This window comes from Crocodylus siamensis, chromosome 1 (assembly GCF_052110815.1).
Source record: "Crocodylus siamensis isolate JL-2025a chromosome 1, ASM5211081v1, whole genome shotgun sequence".
Taxonomy (NCBI): Eukaryota; Metazoa; Chordata; order Crocodylia; family Crocodylidae; genus Crocodylus; species Crocodylus siamensis.
In genome coordinates this window covers 83,146,822-83,169,188 of record NC_143395.1, presented here as the reverse complement: position 1 = coordinate 83,169,188, position 22,367 = coordinate 83,146,822, and positions in this window count along the sequence as shown.

Genomic DNA, 22,367 nt, shown 5'->3' with positions numbered 1-22,367 from the left:
CTGTGATGGGCTGGCCTCAGAGATGATGCTCAAGGGCAACCAGTACGGTTTCATTAGGGGCAGGTCATGTCAGACCAACCTGATTGCCTTTTATGATCAGGTCACAAAAGCATTGGAAGCAGGTGTTGCCATGTATGTGGTCTTTCTGGACTTCAGCAAGGCCTTTGACACAGTCTCCCACCCCAACCTCATTAAAAAATTGGGTGACTGTGGCATTGATACCTACACAGTCAGATAGATTGCAGATTGGCTGAAGGGTCGAACTCAGAGGAATGTGGTGGATGGGTCATATTCGACCTGGGGAGAAGTGGAGAGCAGAGTCCCCCAGGGCTCAGTTCTTGGGCCTGTGCTGTTCAATCTCTTTATCAGTGATTTGGACGATAGGGTGAAAAGCACCCTGTTTAAATTCACTGATGATACCAAAATTTGGGGTGAGGTGAGCACGTTAGTAGGGAGGGAAAGACTGCAGCAAGACTTGGATAGGTTGCAGGGGTGGGCTAGCAAAAACAGGATGCGCTTCAATACTGACAAGTACAGGGTGCTGCACTTAGGCAGTAGTAACCAGAAGCACACTTCTAAGATGGGAAACATATTTCTTGAAAGCACGGAAGCAAAAAGAGATCTTCGAGTCATTAATGACTCCAAGATGAACATGAGTCGACAATGCGAGGTCAAAGTTGGCAGGGCTAACCACACCTTGTCATGCATCCACAGGTGCATCTCTAGCAGGGCCAAGGCAACACTGGTCAGGCCACAGCTGGAGTACTGTGTCCTGTTCTGTCCAGTTCTGTGTGCCCCACTTCAGGAGGGATGTGGACAACTTTGACAGGGTTTAGAGGAGGGCCACCTGCATGATCTGGGGACAGCAGGGCAGACCCTACAATGAGAGACTGCAGGACCTGAACCTGTCCAGCCTTCACAAGAGGAGGTTGAGGGGGCACCTGGTGACAGTCTAGAAACTCACTAGGGGGGCCAGAAGTGTCTGTGAGGGACCTTGTTTCCCCTAGGGCCCCCTGGCATAACAAGAAATAATAGCCACAAGTTGTTGGAGAGTAGGTTTAGATGAGACATCCATAAAAACAGTTAGGGTGGCTAGGATCTGGAACCAACGTCCAAGGGAAGTGGTGCTGGCTCCTACCCTGGGGATCTTTAAATAGAGTCTTGAAGCCTACCTGGCTGGAGTCATTTGAGCCCAGTTTTTGCTCCTGCCCAGGCAGGGGGTTGGACTTGAAGATCTACAAGGTCCCTTCCAACCCTACTTCTATGATTCTATGATTCTATGATGATTCTATGATTCTATGATCTACTGAAGAGCAGTCAGCCAGGTCTGACCACTCACATGGTTCCTAGCCAAAATGCAGAACGTTCATCTAATCCAGGAGGTACACAGCCCCACCAGGGGCCTGATGCCGGCCACGGGCGATGACCTGGTGAGGGGCTGTGGGTACTCAACCACCTGGATGACACATCACCTGCTGGAATTCACCATCCAGAGCAAGGTGTCAGAGTTCTGCAGCAAGGCAGCACCCCTAGATTTCAGGAAGGGAGACTTCAATGAGCTAAGGAGAATAGTCAGGGAGGCACTGAGGTCCCAGAGGGGAAGGGAGCCAGGTGTCCAAGAAGAATGGTCACTCCTTAAGGAGACAATCCTCCAAGCCCAAAGCGAGGTACTCCCAACACAGATCTAAGGGAATAGGAGGATGCAAAGGCCCCTGTAGAAGTAATTGGCTTACTTCAGCCCCATTAGACCTAGAGTCTCCTCCATATCTATCTTGTAATCAGCCTCCACAGACTGGTAGTGAGCCTAGCGCCTGCCAACAGGAGAGCTCAAGACCAGTAGTGAGCCGAGCGCCTACTGGCGAAGAGGATTTGCCACTGCAAAGTGAAGAGGATGTGCCCCAACGAACCACTATGCCCTTCGGGACAGGAAAAAGGCCTCTACCTAGTTCCTGGTTCCCGAGGTGGAGTTGGTTAGTCATGATTTGGATAGTTCTCAGTATTTCTTTTTGGGCCATCTTATAAGAACTTGACTCATCAGTTATAAGAAACTCTGTAAACCAAACTACACTTCTGCACCGACAAAGAAGATCACTTCATGAAAATGTGTTCAGTTAATCAAATTGGAATAGATTTAAATGTCTCTTGTTGTTGGATATGTAGTCATGTCCCTATTTGTTCTACTGGAGGAATACCCATGATTTTGGTACACTTGAATGCAACTCAGATGTTAAGCCCCTTACTATTCAAATTTTCATGGGAACGAAACCTGGCACAATGTAAGTTGCAACCGGTCTAAATATGTATGATTAGTTTTTGCCACCCCTGGAAAGTTCTGTTGGACCTGTAATGGATCTCGTGTTGCAGTAGGAGTCAGTAAGTGTGAGGTAGAATTTAAAATAAATGGTGCTTGGTTTTCTAATAATTCCTGGATATCTAACTACTCCCCTGCAGGTCAATTTTCAGGCTATTATTTGCAATGGATGATGTCCCCACTCTGTAATACAGGTGGATATACTGCATTAGCTGGTCACTATTTTGTATGTGGAGATAAGGCCTATAAAAATCTTCCCTCTGGTTGGAGAGGAACGTGCTATGTCTCCGCAGCATATCCTGCTTTTACTATGAGATCTCGTTTACCTAAAGGGAGAATTTACAATGTTCGTGGAATTACAGAAAATCAAAGATTTTGGGGTATAATGTTCCCCAGCTATGGCGCAGGCTTAGCTATGTCTGAGATAAAGAAAGTTGCAGCATCTCTGGAAAAGATTGCTAATGCTACTGCTGATAGTTTTGATAAAATAAATACAGAAATGAAGGAAATAAGGCAAATGACATTGCAAAACTGACTTGCATTAGATTATATACTAGCCAGCAAAGCAGGAGTCTGTGCTTTAATAGGTAAAGAATGCTGTACTTATATTCCCAATAATTCAAAAGAAATCCAGGATTTAAGTAAGTATATTCGAAAAGAAGCAGCTAAATTGCATGAGTCAGATAACTGGAATTTGAATTCTTGGTTTAGCTCTATTTTTAGTTCCTTAGGCTCTACTGTCATTCATAGTTTGTTGATATTGTTTGTTGTTTTTATTGGAGTATACCTAGTGTTTATGATAATACAATGTTGCATAAGCCATGCTGCTAAGCCAATGAAGAATAGACCATCAACCAGAAATGAGGTATATAATTTGTATGTTGAAATAGCAGAAAGTAAAGAGAAAGAAAAACTAGAAGTTGAAAGGCTAATGACTATAAATATCTAACTTGTAGAAAAAAAAATTAGGGAATGTAGAAGTAATTGGCTCATTTGACTAGAAAAAAGCAGACAAAGACCAGAAGTGCTGAAACTGCTTAATTCAAATGTTCTGAGATAAGAATCCACATTCCTGCATTCCTTGGGTTATCTTGATATCTTGCCCTGTGCATTTCTGCATGCCTTGGGATAGCCCTATGCATAGACAGTTATTTAAGTAAACTTTCTAAGTTTCTGTGTAATTTACTATTGTTTTGTTTCTCCAAGGTGTATTTTTTATCTCTTTCTCTGTCTTTAGTATAAATACTCTTGTAAACTTAGAGAGTCTGAGAAATCCTTTGGAACAGACAAGTGGGTGATTCCCCTTGCTGTATGGAATTCTCCCTGTGATCACAGTATAGCCTTAAATAAAGAAAAGCTGGCTCTGTCAGTTCTGATTCAACCACAACGTGAAGTTTGATTTCTTCCACACCCCCATGGTTCACCAAAAGTATCTGAGAATGTCTCCTAGCTAAAAGGGAGGCGTGCACCCAATGGAAGGGAGGCATCAGGAGACTTTACTTCACTGTCAGGGTGGCTAGGATCTGGAACCAACTGCCAAGCAAAGCGGTGCTGGCTTCTACTCTGGGGGTCTTTAAGACAAGGCTTGACAATCACCTTGCTGGGGTCATTTGACCCCAGTACTTTTTCCTGCCATGGCAGGGAGTCGCACTTGATGATCTGCTTAGGTCCCTTCCGACCCTACTAACTATGAAACTATGAAACGATAAAACTATTTCTTCCACCCTGCTCCAAGAGCCTTAGTCCATTAAAAAATGTAGGTTCTCCCTTTTCTACTGTTTCTCATAGTTACCTAGTCAATCAACTTAATCCAATATCTCATTTATCTTTGAGAATTAGCCCTTCTAACTGTCACCCTTGCTGTTAACAGTTTTACCTTTATAATGTTAAATTGTAGAATTCTGTTGCTATTAATGTAATAATACCTCCCTGAGGATGCAAAGAAGAGTGAATTTGCCAGAGTACATGATCATGATTAATCAACCAAATACATTTCCTTCTAACCCCAAGTAGGTTTCTGTTCAGAAGAAAGAGATGGTTCGCAAGTGCCACTGGCAGACACTCAAAAAAATTGCATTTATGATCTTGAGACACTTAAGACACTTTAAAAAATTGTATGAAAGGTCTCACTGCTGCTTTTCCTAGAGATACTGGGTAAAACATACATGTATAAGTCTTGGAGACTTGGATCTATTATTTGAACATAGTGCATGGCTAGGTACAGAGGGTTACATTTAATGCATGCTATGCATGCAAAAAGCATTTTAAAGCCATAACAGAACAGATGTTCATGGGACTTAAAGTGCTATAAAAATGGTGGATCCATCTCTAAGATAACCCTCAATGGATAGTTAACTTAGTTTATGTTAGACCACTTTATAAATGCTCCACAGATGTACCACATCCACCTGCTTCAGTGCTGCCATCCCAAGGGCTGTCACTGTGTGGCTTCCTAGCTTCAGCCAGTGCTTATATGATCTGCATGAGCATTGGCCCAGCCCTGCCCTCAGGTGGTCACAGGGAGGAGACACAAAAGGCTCTGTCTCCTCCCTGTGCAGCCAGGCAAAAGAGGAGGAGATGGGAGTGAAAACACAGCCTCTCTTCAATGAAGATCTTCCCCATCCCAACCCAGGCTTGCAGACTCAGGTATTAGATGGAGATGGACTGGGTCTGCATGGGAGAAAGGCTCCATTTCTCCCTTCAGACCCAGTTCACAGCATGGTGAAAAGCCCTATCCTGCAGCTTCTGACTGCTATTTTCAGGAGGCTTGGGTGGGAAGAGGGTGGTGAAAAGGATCACCCCTGCCTCAAGGGCCTGGACCTGGTACAGGTCCAACCAGTAGGTCCTTCCACCCCACCACCTCCACCCCAACCTCTTGACAGGTACAGAAAGGAGCAGAAGTGCAGAGCTGCTTGGCCCAGTCTTTCACCATGCCAGGAACTGGGGAGGTGATCCCCCTTTTGAATTGGACCCAGATGGCCCATTCTCCCCAAGACCCCAGTCAGCAAGTTGTGGAGGGTGTCCCTTCACAGGAGGGGGTGCTCTCTTCCCCCTCAGCCCCAGTTCCCATCATGGCAAAAAGCCAGGCTGGGCAACCCTACACTACAGCTCCTTGTTGCTGCTGTCAAGAGGCTGGAGTGGGGGAGGGAAGAAAGCCCCACTGCTGTGTGGACCTGGATTAGCTCCCTTTCCACCTGAAACTAAGCCAGAAAGCTGTTGCAGGGCTCTCATGGCAAGGGTACTCCCTTATCCCACCCCCACATGACAATGGCAGACAGAAGCTGCATCATAGAGCTACTTAGCCCAGCTTTTCACCATACCAGGAAGTGGAACTGGAGGGAAATGAGCCCCCCCACCCTGTCACAAGCCCACACCCCCCACAGCTTTCTGGAGGGGGTCTCAGGAGGGGCTGGACTGGGTCTATGCTGCAAGAGGGTTCCTTCTCCCCCCACTTCCCCTCCTCAGTTCCCAGTGTGGCACAAAGCTGGGCCAGGCAGCTTCAGGCTTCATATCCTGACTGCAGATGTTAAAATGCTGAGGTTGGGGAGAAGGGGCTCCCTGCTATATGTACCTGGCCTAGTCCCCTTCCCCCCCAGGCCCCAGCCAACAAGTGGTGGGCCCTCACAGTGGGGAAGCTCCATTCTCCACCCTTCCCCATAGTTGCTGCTCCCAGCACCCCATGCAGGGTGGGAGGGCGGGAACTGGGAAGAGAGTCTCTTAGGAGGTATGCGGGTGCTTCACCTGCCTGCTGGTCTTGGCCACTGCAGGAAGGCACCAAGCTTCCCCTTCACTGAATGCCATATATCTGTTTGGTTCATTCCCACTCTAATTTATAGCACTTTAAGTAAAGTGTAATAGCTAAAGCACTTCTGCCAGGGACTTTTTGAACATTTGTACTTAGTTTATGTTGTTAGGCATACTCCAACTGAGATAAGCTTGTTTAAGAACTCAAGAAAAAAATGGTTTACTATATAAAAATAAGCAGATAAAAAGTTAAACAACTATTATATTGAAGCAGACATTACAAACAATGACACTTTTAAGAGGAAAATATTTTAGGAATATTTAAAAAGTGCTTGAAGTATTACATAATATAATGTTATACACCTAGGTTAACAGCCTCTTGAATGAGGGCATTCTAAAAACTCCCATTGTCTAATAATTCATTGTCAATTTCAGCTGAAGTTTACAATGCTACTTAAGCTGAAAAAAATGACCATTCAGAAGACTCTAACATAATATTTTACTCTAAACCTAAGCAGCACAGCAGAATAAACCATCTAGATCAACAAACATTTAGCAAAGTATATTGAATGGAATGTAAATAATAACTGACAGTGGGATGCATTTCCTACAGCTGCAGAGAGAAATTCTGCCTTATCTTTGTTTCCTTTTGATTATTTTATTTTCAAACAAATTCAGAGAGCAAAATCCATGAAAAGAATAAAATGATTCAACTATGAGGGACCCAAAGAGATATAAATCTCTTCCTAGCCAATAGAGCACAAACTCACAGTTGTGGCTCAAGTGTTGTAGTAGGAGTTATAGTCCATATTGATCACCCAACCAGAGTTTTATGCCAAATGACTTAAGCCAAATTGGAGCCAGGGCAGGACTGTACCATGTATCTCCTGTAGGTTCAAAATTCCATGCACAGAAGGACTGAATTAGGAGTTATGATTGATTAAAGGGATAAGACAGGATTATAGACCTTTTTACAAGAATATGACCAGGGGTTAGCATTTAAAATTGTTTTTGTCTTTTATTGTTTAAGAGAATAGATTATTAGACAAGCTTTCCATGAGAAAAGGCTCTCTGAATGGAAACGCATAATCCAGATTATCTAGATTGACTAGATACAGAATCTCTTTTTTCAGCATGACAGCTGAACATTCTTTCTATGTGATGACCTCTGATGCTAGCTGTATATAACCATCCTTCTGGTAAAGTTAAATTAGAAACATCAGGGAATCTTTCAAAATTCTTAGTTTATATTACAGCTGGTTGGATGTCATTTATTAGATCTATTAAGTGGTGATTTTTTTTGCTGTACCTTGTGAATAATGTATTCAACAAATAATATTTAGGTATTCAGTTGGGTGTGCTTTGAAGTTGACTGTGGAAATGGCTTTTTTTGTTTGAACAGACTTTCAAAAGAGTGGCTACATGAATAAGAACTGAATGTGCCTTCTCTACCCAGCTATAATCTATGAGCCAGCACCTCTGGCAGTGAATGGAAAGACCCCTATAATTTCAGTCAGAGCTGGACAAGGCTATTGAAGAACACAATAGTCTGAGTTCTCCTTCAGGCTATCAAATACTTTTTCACAATGAGAAAACATGTAATGAAATGTTGTTTATCTTTTGCTTTTCACTGTGATTGCTTTGGAAGAAAGCAATAGTTGGAGCTGTTTTGGGGAGTGAAGAGGTTATACTTACCAGTAAGTTTGGTGGGGATTAAATACAATAGCTTTTTTGGGGAGGGGGTGTCATTTTTTTTTAAATTACCTTTCCTCGGCTTTATGGAAATGAAAGGATTTTAATGAAGATGAGATCTAGCATGATTATACTCTTATCGTACTTGCAATCATTTAGCAATGATCTGGCTGTGGCACACAGCCATTTTTTAAACCAAAACATTTTATAAAAACAGTGTATCCCAATTAGTTTCATAACAAAGAATTTTTGAAGTGGGGTAACTAGTTGCATTCATGCCCTGGAGTCTGCTGGTTAGGGTGTTGGCATAGGATGTAAGAGCCAAGGTGTTGTGTCAACCCTGAATTACCAGAAACTGACACAAGCAGCAAGGGGGAGCTCTCACTTCTATACTAAAAAACATAGGGGTTAGGGTCACAAGACAACAAGTCAAAGGGAGGGAACAGATAAAAGGTAAAGAAGCATCAACACTATGGTAACATATACTCAGCACCTTAATTTACTCCTCACACCCTCAGAGGTGTCCCCAAACAAGACTTTAGTCAAACACCAGCCTGCAGTTGCCCCCAAGTCTGAGTTCAGCTCCTTCAGTTCACAGTCCTGGCTGGCAGAGCCAGTGCGATCTCCAGGTCCACTGTCACTCCTCTGTGTAGGGCTGACCAGGTTCCATGTGCATGCGGCTCTCTCTTCCCCTCACTCCAGCTTCCTCTTCCTTTTTCCCTCAAGTTGTCATTCAAATTAACAGTCAGCGCAGCTCTGCAGTTCATACCCTGGTTCCTCCTGCTGCTTCATGCATTATATTACAGTTTGACATCGAAAGAAAGTGCCATTGTAATACTCTCTGACACTTTCCCCTTTGCTTCTGGGTAAAACACTAGGCCATATGCAGGAACATGGACAGGCAGTGTGCATCATGGAGTACAACTGTAGTTCTCTAGAGTGGCAGCGGAGTTCACTACTGATGGGGGGAAATTTCATCCAATTTTTTTGCTGCCAAATCCTTTCTGAGAATGCAAAAAAAAGTTTCTAATTTCACTAACAAAAATGGGGGTCATTTTTCCTTTCAACAGGAGCAGTCTACTGTTCATATAGAAAACTATGATTCCCAGAATACCTTGCATTCCATTACACACATTGCTTGTGCCTGGGATGTTTTCTGCAGCCCTTTGGGCAGGTAGACTACGGGATATGAGGGCAAGGTGCCCCTTCCCCATCCTTCTGGCCCCCCTTCCCTTAGGCAGTGCTGAGCACACATGCTATGCTGGCTGTCCTGCATTATACCACTGTGTGGGAGACCTGGGTTCAAAACTATGTACTGACTGGTTTTAAATAGTGGAAAAATCTCTTTTCTGAATCAGAAAGTATGGAGATTTGAAACTACATGCCCTATACATATAATGCACTAGATCTTTAAATACAACACAGCAAATGTGAGTCTTTACAGTAAGAGGATGGGGTTTTTTTGTTTGTTCGTTTAGTTTGGTTGTTTGTCTGATGCTAGGTTTCTGACTGGTGTGTGAAACTGGCCTGAATAGACATTCTGATGGGCCATTTTGAAAAATCAGTTGCCTGGTAATGCAAAGGGCTGTACTTGATGGCCTACATGACTGCTTCCAGTCCTGTGTTCCCATGTGCACATGTAGTCTCCAAAATAAGATTAGCAAAAGTAATTAATTCTATCAAGCAGCTTGTAATCTCACTTCATCACTTTTAATAAATATTTATACAAGGCTTTGTTCATTCATTATAGAAGTCTCCATTGCCTGTGAACTACTTTTATTGCACTGTAGATATCAACAGTTTAAGATAGATCTAGTGTAACTGAAAGCTATGCCTATATTCACTCCTTGGACAGTATTTCCAGTGCCCATCTCCCAAAGGTTGCTGTCTGTTAAGAGTAGCCTTGATTAATAAGAACCCTGATGGCAGAATGTAACTTGGTTCACAGAGCTGTGTGTCACTCTCTATCACACTAGAGGATTGGTATCCCTTTAACAGTATTTCAGGTTGAAAATAATATGAGAGAGAACAGTTTTCACATATAGAATTTGGAATAACATTGTCATTTATACAGCTTGGCCTATAGCACCATTGTATGCATACCATGATCTATTTTACTTCTGATTATTTGTTTCTGAACCATTGACGATGTATAGAGGGTACACAGGGACGCACATGCACCCCCTGAGATTATCTGTACCGCCCCCCAGAGAAGCACCTGTGGCACTTCTGGATTTGCTGCTGGGCAACCTGGCCACAGACTGCTGTAGCAGGGGGCAGGGGCATGCCAGGCTCGCAGCTGGCCCAGCACATCAGGCACAGGCAGGTAGGTAAGGTTTCTTCTTGGGGGGGTGAGGAGATCAAGACACCCACAGTACAGGAAGGAGTGTGGCACGGGCAGGGGTGAATCATTCACCCTTGACCTTGCCCCAATCCTTGCTGCACTGTGGGTATTGTCCCATGGCCCAGCCAGGGCCCCATTCACTGTAAATGGGGCCCCAGCCAGGCCGGGTCATAGGGCAATTGGAGCCCAGTGGCTCCTGCCACTTCATGCACTGTGGGGGGGCTGGGGAGGGGTGGTATGTTCCCCCAACCCTTTGGCTCCAATGCACAGTGGCCCTGGATGAGCCACTGAGCTCTGCTTGCCCTGTGACCTGGCCTGGTCAGGGCCCTATTCATGGTGAATGGAGCCCTGGCTGGGCTGAGATGAGGGACAAGCGGAGCTAAGTGGCTCCTGCAGAGTCATGGTGCTGGGGAGTGAAGGCGGGGCACATGACCCCCCAATCTTTGCATAGGGCAAGGGAGGGCTGTGTCTGCAAGGCAAGCTGGGTTCTGCCTGCTCCATACCTCCCTGCAGCCTTTGAAAGTGGTGCAGCACAGTGCCATGTGCATCACAGCTGCAGCCCACCCTTACTCCAGGAAAAGATCGAGGGGTCCGCATGCCCCACTTGGCTCCCTAGCACCACGACTCTGCAGGAACTGCCAGGGGTGACTTAGGCAGGGTGGGGTACCCAGGTGCTCCATTTCCTCTGGCCCCATAACACAGCCAAGGCTGGCCTTGCTCCAGCTCTGGGCCACCCAAGGTGGTGCAGGGCTGGGGCCAGACAGGGTCTGGTGCAGGAAGGTAGCCAGGGCCAGTGCAGAGCTGGGGGGCAGTGGACGCTGGTGCCACTCAATGAGCCCTGGTATAGAGGAAGGGGCAGCCGCATGGGTGCAGCAGACCCCAGCCCTGATCCCAATCCCAGCCTCACTCCCTCCCCTGCCATGGTCCTTTCCTCCACCCTGCCCCTTCCCCCGCAGACATTTACCCAGGGGATGGGCATGTGCACACATTTGCACACATTCATCCCCCAACTCGGTGTTTTTTTCTCTACATCTGCCCCTAGCCCCCCAGTTAGCGATCAGATTGCCATGGTGGGCAATCGGTGACCACTCATGCTTCCTCAATGTTAAGAGGCACCAGTAGCCCATGTTTTGAAATTTTAGGTGGCAGTAGTTTCATAGTTTCTAGGGTCAGAAGGGACGTGAGCAGATCATCTAGTCCAACACCCTGCCATGGCAGGAAAGAATACTGGGGTCAAACAACCCCAGCAAGATGTTCTTCCTTCAGACATCTTACCATAAAATCTTAAAATGTTACTACAGTACATTCACAAGTATATTTCATTTTTAGCAATTTACAGCACCTAATCAGTGAAAAGCTGCTGAATGTGCCCTACATTTGGAGTGCACTTGCACTTTTTTCTTACTTGAATAGTCTGGGACTGGTCATTTACCCTTAGTTTCTCTGTGCAAAGGGATGTGTATGTTTGTGTTAAATTTGCAAAATGTGAGTATGGAGTTGGAGTATTACCTACTGAAAGAGAAGAAGAATGTTAAAGATAAATATAGGTAAAGGTAAATATAATCAATGCATTATGGTTCCCTGTTCTGGCCTCTGATGTTGATTTCATATTATTACTTTGTCCTGTCCTGGGATTAGTAAAATCATCATTTCAGATGTATTATTTTCCATAACTTATAAACTACTGTATGAAACTAATAATAGTTATTAATATAAGTAGAATCTACAATTCAACCCCATTCATTATTTCATCTCTGTTTCACATTACATGATTGCTTTTATTAATTCTTTTATTAATACGTTTATTTTAAATTTTTTTCTTAAATTTTACCTAAGAATTCCTTAGAAATTACTTGAACCTTCACCTGTAAAAGCTTTTTTTTTCTTTTATAAATATTTTGAGGAAAAATGTATTAAATAGTTTAAAATTTCTCATATACTAAGATACATAAAAAAGATCCCAAGATCCCAAGTATATTACCCAAGGTTTCCTTTCATTGTTTTGCATAATCCATATATTATTATTATTATTATTGGAGAACACATTGAGATAGCACCCAGACCTGTTTTATATTGCTGTCTCATATCAAGGAAGAAAGCGTCAAAGTGACAATCAGCACACTGACTGTGTTATTACAAATGCTATTACTACAACACTTTGTGTTTTTCTATTAAAAGACAAGGAGTTTGGAGATGGATCATAGAAATATGAGGAGATAGTAATACATTACACAAACTAGAATTGAACACTAAAATATATGCCTGAAGATCCACTGGGTAATCCTAAATTTTAGGTCCTGAAACATACTTGAATTCTGTCAAATTGTGTTCCTCCCTGTTAGAATGCCCTTGTGCTGTCCAAACAAAATCAGATATTGATTTCAACTTCTTCGCTCTTGAACTGAACTACTAAAAATGCTCTTACTTTTATGCTTTATGTGAACTACTTCTTACACTGTACACCTGAACTAGTGACTCCATTGATTCCTGTCTGACTTCTGAGATAAATGTGATTTGTTCTGTTCCTATTCCAAAACCTCTCAATATCTAAGAAAATAGTCCATTTGCTTTTTGTGCATAAGTTTTCTATAAATCCAATTTTAAGAAAGCCATCAGGGAACATATCACTGCTTAAAATATGGCATTGCCAACAGGAATTGGCAAGCAACCTTGATATGTCTATCAAAATCTCAGTACGATTGTGCATATTTTGGGAAATGCATATACTTTTTATCTTTTTTACAGTGAAGCAAAACTTCTCAGAATCATCAACATCTATTTTTTCTATACTTGCTCAGTCCTGGAGAAGAGCCAACAAATGGAAACTAGGAACTGAACTTTCCGGGGGACTTTACTTTTTAATATCCTGGAAGAAAAATTGTTCTTAGTATTTTTTAAATAATCCTTTCCCAAAAATTTCCTGGTATGATATAGTTAAGAGTATCTTTCCTAAGCACACAAGCGACATGGTATATGTAAAATGTGTGCGTGTGCGCACACACACACGCACACACTGTATTTACTCAAATACAGAACAAGGTTTGGGGTTTTTTTCCTACAATTGTAGCAAAACCTCCAGTTTTTCTTTTTTTAAATTTATTTAAAATGCATTCCCTTCCCTTCCCCAACCATTTCTGACTTTTTCTCTCCCTCTCTATTCCCTATAGATAAGTATATGTAAGCTAAGATGTGGGATAAGCTTGAACATTTTATTTTAGGTAGTAAAGTTTTATTTTTCTCTACCCTCTTTGCAAATAAGTTCCCTGATATTTTGATATTCATACCCCTGTTATGTAAGTGATAATTATTATGTTTGTACTGCTTTTATGTTGTATGATTACTGTTTTAGGCCTATATATGTAAGTTAGCGTAAGTCATGTCAAGTTTCCATTTTGTATGTCAAGCCTTCATCTTGTGTCTTATGCCTGGACATTCCCTGTGTTGCAACTGTATGATTCATGTACCCCTCCCATGTAAATTGGCTCCCAGATGAATAAGAGTGATTGGGAATGATTGAAATACAATGGTAGCAGGCCTCTACTGAATGGCTTGTAATGACCAGGCCATCACCTCGCATTGATTATGCAGGAACCACAGACCTCACCCAGGAACAGAGACGAGAACCCAGCATTTGAAAGAAAAGACCCTGCAGAACCAGCAACTCTATCATTGTACCCCACCATTACAGACACCTGAAACTGCACATCCCTGCATGGAGCACACATGCTCAGTACACCAGGGGCTGACTCTTGCCTGGGCATGCCTCCTGTCACTAGGGTCACACAAAGTCTGCCCCTATAAAAAGGGGCAGTGAAGAGAGACCCAGTGGGAACACCATTTCTATCTGAACCAGACCAGCTCCACGTCACGCTGCCTATCCACCCCAGAGGCCCTGCCGGCAACCCCCTCTGGAAAACACCAAGCTGAAGTAGACTCCATCTGGCCATCAAGGATCAGCTTCCAGCCTGGGATAGGTAGATATCACCTACACATTTCCTCCTCCAATTTGGACTCTCTCTCTCTCTCCTCCTGGACTTCAACCTCTGCACCAAGCCCTCTTTAACCCCTGCTGCCATTGAGTGTGTGTGTGTGTGCGCGTGTGTGTGAAGGAACCAATAAGATATTGTGTCACCATCTCCCATGTTCAACAAAACCACTGTCATTTGTAACCCTGAATTGGGTTGTATGTTACTGAGTCCCAGTCCCTTCCCCATCTTAAATTCCGGTCTCTCTCTCTCTCAGCTTCCCCCCCACACACACCTTTTCCTTCCACATCTCAGCTTCTCTCTGTCCCTTCTCTGTTCCCCTGCTGTAGCCTCTTCACCCTGTTGCTTTCTGCTGTCTCTCAGTCCCGTTCCTGCTGTCCACTGCCTTCTTCCCATGTCTTTCTGCAGCCCTTCCTACCATTTCTGCCGCTTCTAGCCTCCTGGCCCTGTTTCTGCTGTCCACCGCCTCCTTCCCATGTATTTCTGCAGTGCTTCCTGCCACTTTTAGCCTCTCAGCCCTGCTCATTTCTGCCTCCTGCTGTCTCTTCCCATCTCTCTCTTTCTCCTCCTTCTGTTCTCAAGCTTTCCTGCCCCTTTCCCCCTTTCCTTTGTGTTCTCCAGCTTTCCCCAACACCCTCTCTAGCTGCCCCTTCCCCCCCACAGTACTCTGGCCTGCCTCTAACTTCCCCGGCAGTCCCTCTCCAGCACCCCTGGTTCCCGGAGCCATCCCCAGTTTCCTCTGCAGCCTCTCTAGCTCTGCTGCACCCTCTCAGTTTTCCTCTCCCCGATTACCTTTTGGCTCCCTGTAGCTCCAGCTTTGGTCCCAGTCTCTGTGCTGGCTTCTCTATGGCATCACTCCCCTGTTCCACAGGCTTTGGGCATTGCCCTTTTAATCAATTAGGGTCAATTAACCTAAAGTAAGCCCCAAGCCTCAGTTCTTCAGTCCAGTTCTCTCTAGTTTGCTGGTTCTAATCCTGGTCCTGGCAACTTTCACTCTCTACACTTCCACTTTCTTACCTTAATTTTCCCCAGGTATCCCAAATACACCAAGCACATACATACATACACATCACAACACCCAGGTTAGGAACTCACCTGTGTGTACAAATTAATGATCTGTGTATGTGGATGTACAGATATTGATAATTGATTCTGGTCTAATTTCTTTTGGTTTGTATAGTGTGTGTAGGTGCTTGAATTGGTGATAGGTGTGCATTTGCCTAGGCTGGTAATTTTGGATGTGTTTGTGCCTGGACTGGTAATGTGTGTGTGTGTGTGTGTGCATGTCTGGTAGGGGTGCATGCACCTGGAGTGTGTATATGTTCTGTGTGTGTGTGTGTGTGTGTGTGTGTGTGTATACATCTAATTGATTTTTGAGTGTGTGCATGTGCAATTGTACACCACACCCTCCTGTCTAACAGCGCAATATTAAGATCCTGAGGGTTGGCCTGGCCCCACAGGGCAACACTATCAGTATGTGGAAAACGCCCCTCATCGTACATTTGCATACAAGGAAACCTTATTAAATATGTAGTATATAATTCAACTGATGCCAAAGTAACATATGCTTAATAATGGAAACCTATTATGAAGCTGAAGTCACCCTTGAGAATAGCTGTAAAACATATTTCCCATATAGGGCAAACATAGTGATAGGAATATATATCTTTTTCTTTTTTGCCCCTCAAAAAATGGGCAAGTATTCTCTTCACAGGGAACTGGCACTGGGTATGGAGTTATTGGTAATACTAGGCCAGCACTGGGAGAGTCAGAGCCAGCTCTTACATCTTCCTCCTGGCACCAAAAATGCTTGATTTTTACCAAAAAGCTGAGATGTTCATGGGAAACCACCACAAGCCAGTACAATGCATCTGAATAAGATACATGCAATGTCAATTGCATGCATTCCCCCACAACACCACCGCCTTTTCAAGTTATGGTGAGCCACAACACTGCATACATTTTGACTTCAACTTCACTCCCACAGCTGAGCTATGCCTTTCTTTCCAATTTCCAATTATTCCTGTTTCTTTACCAAACTTAAATACTTTACAAACATCGCCAAACATCCCCCAGAAGATCTCTATCACTGACTTTCTCAGCCTGTTGTAGGTGGTTAGTGTGGTTCGCCTTCCATGAGGTAAAGCTGGATCAAGTTGCCCTGAGCCTTATCTGCTTATATATTTTTGGAGGATATACAGCTCATGAAAAGAACACATGGTTCCAGTAATGAGTGGGGGGCTTTGTGGCTGGTATCTGGAGTACATACACATACTGAGCAGTGCTGAGTTGTGGGATTACCAGGGCTTGAAATCAGTTGGCCTAGTCCAATGAACCATATGGTGAAACATGATGGTGGCAATGTTTGGCTTTGGACAAATACTGTGCATAGTTTGTACTATCTATAAGTAGTTACATAAGTGGTGCTTAAAAGTCTGTTTATAGGATACCTTCACTAAAACTGTATTGGTTTAAAAAAAGGTAACATCCATCAAGTCTGGATGAGCTGAGTCTATAGGTACTATATGCAAATTACTACAGCTATGTTTAATTTTAATGTGAGTGTTTTTATATTTGCTCTTCACTTTCATGTGATATGGGAGAGCAGGGTTAGATAGTAAGGGATAGGGCAAAGGGCTATAGGGGGAAGAAGTTAGGAGGTTGCAGAAGGCAAGGGTGCTACTCTAACTCCAAGATTTGTTTTCCCTGCTGTAGCACAAGAAGGGGGAAAAATACAAGGCAAATATCTAATAATAAGATTGTATACCTAGAAAATTACAACAAAATTATATTTTTTCCATATAAAATCTAATTACTGGGGGGGGGTTGTTTTATATTCAAGTAAATATGGTGTGTGTGTGTGTGTGTGTGTGTGTGTGTGTGTGTGTGTGTGTAAATATATGTATGCTCGTAGGTTTACAATATATTATAGATTATATCTACTGTATGTATAATTATATGTAGATATAATTACATATAGTATAATACATATTATATATCATTGTGAAGAATATATTACATATTACATAGAATGTTGAATGTGTTACATATTTTATGTAATATGTTGTATAATTTCTAAATTTGTGCTTCTGATGTCAGATATGTATTATATGATATTATATATAATGTACGTGATATTGTACATAATATGATATAACAGAAGAGTAATATATAACATTAGTAAAATATAGAATTTAATATAACAGTATAAACTTATTAAATATATATATCTATACACACACACACACACACACACACACACACAGAGGCTGATCCAAGAACCCCACTTGCATTGCACCCAGTCCGCCTGGGCTGAGCTATGTAGATCCTCCAGGTGTTGATGTCGGCTCTCCCACCTGTAGCGTCTGGCACAGAGGCCAGGCACTTCCCTGGGATGGAGGTGGGTGGAACAGGGAAAACCATGTTGGACACTGGGGGAAGATGCAGTCCCAGCCCACCTACTATCCTGGGTGAAAACTCCAGTGTGGGCTTCTAAGGGCCCCTGCATCCAGGGCAGGCAGCATAGGGTTCAACCCCCGCAGGGCTGCATTGCCCAGCTAGCAACCCTGCCCCAAGGGAAAGGTGTGGGGAAGCCACTAAGAAAGGCTGTATCCTTCCCCTGCTCCCTTCCCCTGCATGGGGAGACAGGGGGTGTCCCTTGTGCTTCTACAGGAGCCCTTCCTGCCTTCTTCCCCCTCTTCTGACTTACAGCACACCAAAGGGGACCTGCTGCTAGAAACACCACTACTGTTCCAGCATCTGTGTCTTTCAGTACAGCACCCACCATGCCTTCTTCTTGACTGTGACCAGTGGAGGCATGAGGCCCCAAGGGCTCAGCTCTGGCCTGCTCAGTCACATAGCCTTAAGGCACCTTACAGTGTCTACACATGGGTTAAGGTGCCTTAATTAATTACACCAAAATTTGATATTTGCTTTATTCAAGTATTAAATTTAGGTGTGATTATCTTAAAATCACTATTTTTAAGGTTTATTAAGAGTGGGCTTTTGAGATGTACCCACTGTTCATGTGTGCGCTGCTCCATGTTTTTTCTCCTTGGATTTTCTTGACCCCTGGATATCCAGGCATCAAAAAACCCTCTGCACTTCACCCTTGCAGTACAGAGAACAGAGTATGTGTTATGTGGCACCACAGACATATCTATGCTGCCACATACCACACAGCTCCACTCATCTGGCCACAGCCAGTAATTTTTTTTTAAAGTACAGCCAGCTGTCCTGGACTCCTTGCCCCCTCAGACTGGCTTCCCAGGGAATCCTGACCATCAGTTCGCTGAATGAGTCAAAGTGTGGTTTTCTGAAGTCCAGAGTCCTTATCTACTGCTCTCCATCCTTTCTTTCCTCAGGATCCTAAGCTCAATCATCTCATGGTCACTATTGCCCAAATTGCCATACACTTCTACACTCCTTACCAATTCTATGAGCAGAAGATCAAGAAGGGTCTGGCTTCTAGTTGGCCTCTACAGCACTTGCACCAGGACATCGTCCCCAGCAGTCTCCATAAACTTCTTGGATTTCCTGTGCACTGCTGTATTGCATTCCCAGTGGATGTCAGGGTGATTGAAGTCCCCCATGAGAACGAGGGCCTGTGATCTTGAAACTTTCTCTAGCTTTTTAAAGAAAGTAACAGTCCCTCATCCCCCTGTTCTGGTGGTCTATAGCAGATACCAATGATTATGTCACCCTTATTGTTTTTCCCTCTGGCCCTACCATAGAGGCTTTCAGTAGGCCCATCTCCAGTTTCATACTGGACTTCTGAGCAATCATACAGCTCTTTTACCTAAAGAGCAACTCCTCCTCCTCTTCTCCCCTGCCTGTCCTTCCTACACAATCTATACCCATCTGTTAGACCCCGACTCCATGTGACATCCAATGACTAGGGAGACAACGGTCCAATTACCTGTGAATCCTGGTACTTATTAGCCAGAGCAGAGCAGGGGGCAAAGAGCAGCACACATTGGTAGCAACAACTTTATTCAGAATGGAGACAGCTTCAGACAAGGGGCCTCACACCATAAGAGACAGGGTCCTGCCCTGAACAATAGGTTCATCCTTCATTTATACACTTCGGTTTATAATCATTAACATTCACTCTACCTTCGTCCTGCCTTCTGTTCCACCCATTTCTCCTCCCATTTCAAGCTCCACCTCTGTTTACTGTTTGCTTCATTAGCATGGAATTGCCTATGCATGTCATTCATTTACATGCTTTTTTGCTATAAGCGCATGTTTAAGACCTTGACTCTTGCTCTTCGGTCAATGGGTGGATTTTGACCAAAACCTGGAAGCTTCTGGAGGCTTATTCACCAGTCACCATTCAGTTTTTTCCATATGTTCATTTTGGATTCTGTTACCAATTACGTGTTGGTTTTCACATACCATTCTGTTTTTCTGTCTCATGTTGTACCAACTTCCACCTTTTTTGGGCCCCTGTATTTTATCTCATTCCTTACTGTAGCTGGTTCACAGCACACAGACTCACATGGATTTACTTCCTGCTTTTTCTCAAAAAAATGTTTAACATAGTTAAAATGGTTACTTGGCATAAGAAAATGGCTGGCTTAGCATAAGCATTCATAAGCAAAATATGGTTGCCTAAGCATCTTGCAATATATTTTTAATATATCATTCTGCCTTGTGGTTGGCAGCTCTGCTAGGCTACAGGTCATGCCTTTTACTAAGCTGCAAATCCAGAGCTCCCCAATAATCAAAATTATTGTCACCCTAACACCATCCATACTCCAATTATGTGAATTATGCCACCAAGTCTCTGTTATTCCAATCATATCATAGTTCCATGACTGTGCCAGGAATTCCATCTCTTCCAGTTTGTTTCCCTAGCTCCATGCATTTATATACAGATATCTGAGGTAACTACCTGACTGACCTATTTACTCAGGAAGAATGAAAAGGCCTCCCCTGTTGCCCATTCTGCCTGTGCTTCCTCCAGGTCACCCACTCCCCCACTTACCTCAGGGCTTTGGTCACTTTCCCCCAGTGAACCAAGTTTAAAGCCCTCCCTCCTCACTATGTTAGTGAGCCTGTCAGTGTACTGCATTCTTCCTCTTCCTAGCAAACCTTCCTCTTGGAACAACATCCCATGCTTGAAGAAGCCAAAGCCCTACTTACAAAACTGTCTACCAGCAGATGCACTATATTAAAATGAAAATAATAGCAATATCCATACAGAAATCAAACCACATTGCGTCTTTTCAGCAGTGATACAGCAAGAATTTGAGAAATATTTGAACAGCACAGCCTTTGCTTTGCCTGTTGATATTTATAAATACATGCCTTTATGTCCTGGTGCTGTCATTCACACTACATTATATTCACTTGCAATTATTTTTTTTTTCCATTAAATGTGACAAATATGTTTAAGGGACTTTATTAGACTTCTAAAAATTATCAAAGCCTCTTCAGATTAGGAAGGAACATGTCAATTTTTCATATGTTTGTAAAATGTCAGCATAATTTCCAAGAAAAATAGAAATGGAGGAACTTTCCATAGAAGTGATTGTCCCTTTTACCATATCTGTTACGAAAGCCTCACCATTCACTGACTTACATGCTTAATATAAACACAGCATATTTTCACATTAGCAATGAGGGAAAGAATTTCTTCTGGGCATTTAGTTCTGTGTAGCTCTTGTGAACAGGTATATAAGAACCACCCTGGTGTTGCTAAATATATCCTATTGGAAAGTATTAGACTTGAATTAATTAGCCATACAACCTACTTCAGACTTCTGAAGACGCTCTCCAATTGTATTATTGCATTGTAACTGGGTATATTTTGCAACTGGTCATACATAAAAAAGATAAGCTCCCAAGAGGCTCAACCCCTGTATAACCTCCTCTTTCAAAGGGAGAAAGTCACCTTGAAGGAAAACCTCAGACTTCCTCACAAAGTCAGAGAAGACCAACTAGATGTAACACCAACCATCACCAACATGTGCACAATACAAATGGTGGGAACTGTTTGTGCTGGAAGATGCACACTACTCAGGAGAAAGAAAACATTAAAAAACAGGATAATTTCATCTAAGCTTTAGGACATCTGAATCGTTTAAAATTTAGTAAAAAATTTCTAAATTTTGTAAATGTGCTCAGGGTTGAGGCAGCAAAGCTCCATTCTCTCCTAGCCACTCCCTGGGCCCCACTTTGTTGCCCTCTTTGGCTTCTCAGGGTCCCGCCCTGATATCTCACCTGCCATACCTTGATATTATAAACTGGCAGAGACCCTGACTCTAGAGAGCACAAGAGGTTTTGGATGGTAGGTCCTTCTTTGGGCTGAGGCCTCCTGGCTTTGTCTCATTTTACTCTGGTTGAACCCCTTGGCCTGGGGTCCACTGTCCCAGGCCCCAGCTCTGCCTATACCCTCATAGCTTTGGGCTTCCTTGTCCATGCTCAGGTCCCCAAGGGCTCTGGGATCCTTGGCCCTTGTCTCACCCTCATGAGTTCTGGGCTTGCACTCAAGTCTTTTCTGTGCCTCGCCCTTCATGAGCTCTGGGCTGGGAACCTGAGTTTCTGCTGTTTGATGCAATAGTCCTTCTACCGACAACTGTTCCTGGGATCTGGGGTGCCCCTGGGCACACTTCTCAGTGGCCTCCTCCACCTCTACAGCCACAACCCAGCCCTCTGATCTAAACAAAAAAACAAAAATATGAGAGCCCACTCAAAAACTAAGGTTTCCCCTTCCAAAGTTAATTTTGCCCTGTGGAAGCCCTGGCCCAAGGGGCCTCAGGGACTTATCTGTTCCTGGTTTGGGAATCAAGGTTTCTTCTACCTCCACTGCAGCTCAGAGATGTTTCTTTTGGGCCACAACAGCCTGACTTTCCTAGAACATTGTCCCCTGAAGCTCCTATAGCCAGACTGCCCGCTTTTTTTGGATCTGATTCTTCTAAGTCCCTTCCTGGATCACTGACTCTCCACTTCCACCCCCAGGCCTATCAGTTACTGCTTGCACCAGACATGGGCAGACAATTTGTTTCAGGGCTCCCTGCCGGCAATAACTTGTTCCAGGGGTTGGGAGGGTCAGTTATCCATGGGCTCTCTCTTACCTTTAGTAATGGAGTAGGGGCCCCTTTGCAAATTCATATCTACAACCATTTACACAAACCAATCCACAAGTTCTTGCTTACTTCTTTTCTTTGTATTTATTTTCTATAAGAATTCTATCTTACTCTCTTTTTTAATACTACAGTATTAATTTTAAACTGTACATCCATGTTATATTTGAATTTTGTCTAGATAGCCATGTTGGACATAT